Here is a 1,064-nt window from a genome sequence, read left to right as displayed (position 1 = left end):
GAAAATCTTTAACTTTCGAAAAAGTCTGGCCAACTCCACTCACCCTTTTTTCTTGTTATATATTTGTGTGTGATAGCTTCTCACCCTTGCATGACAAGGCAGAGGCTTCTAAAGGGAACAGATATGTCTTTTCAAATTACGCTTAGATAAGAAAGCAGAAGGGTATGTGTGTGAAACACTTATCTTCCTAAATAAACTGATGGGAAAAGTTAAGATCTTTCCCTTCTCTCCCCTTAGAGAAGAAAAATATGTCTACTAATAGAGTAGTACGCTCCATACTAATAGAGAGTAGACTGAACTTCTTAGGATGAGCTGCAGCATTGCCACCACAGCCCTACCAGAGAGCTCCCCCAAAACTGGTGGCCCAGGCCATGGGCCATGGTTAGGAACTTGGACAGAAGCCAAGGATCAACTGAAGAGCAAAATCTGACGGCAGCGTTCAGGGGTGGGGACTTTTCCCGCCGAAAGACAGATCCCCCCGTGTTATCCAATGTCAAGGGTACCAAGAACACCCAAGGGATGTCAAACCGCTCTTGGTTGTGATTCAGAGATCAACGAGCGAGGGCTTTGTGCTTTACTGTGGCAGAGGCCGTGTGTGGCTATGGCTTACGACCCCGACGGCAGGCACAACTGCCTGGTATGGCCCGCAGGCAAGGCGGGGGTGAGGGGCTGCCGCTTGGTGTGGCAGCGCCCTCATCTCCCCCCGCCTCCCGCCACATCGCCCACCTTCCCCCGCAGAAGTTCCCCTGCCCGACAGCTTTCCCCGGACGAAGGGTGCGGGGGTGAGGCCGGAGCCCAAACCCGCCTTTGCCTCGGGCCGCCGCCCCGGGGGGGAAGCGGCGCCGGGCGGGCCGAGCGGAGCGGAGTCGTACCGTACCGTACCGTACCGTAGCGTACCGGGGAGGAGCGCGGCAGCGCTCGTAGCAGCACCCAGAGCCCGGCTGTCGGGATGCGGCCGCAGAGGGGAGGGGAACGAGAGCCGCGGCGCCTTCCCCCCGGAAAAGAGCGAAGTTAAATAGCCAGCGCGACTCCGCCGCCTTCCTCTCCCCTCCTGGCTCCGAGCC

The sequence above is a fragment of the Haliaeetus leucocephalus genome, unplaced genomic scaffold (genome assembly GCF_000737465.1).
Source record: "Haliaeetus leucocephalus isolate CR32 unplaced genomic scaffold, Haliaeetus_leucocephalus-4.0 Scaffold217, whole genome shotgun sequence".
NCBI lineage: Eukaryota > Metazoa > Chordata > Aves > Accipitriformes > Accipitridae > Haliaeetus > Haliaeetus leucocephalus.
The sequence above is the reverse complement of the archived record's forward strand: the minus strand, read 5'-3'. Positions refer to the sequence as shown.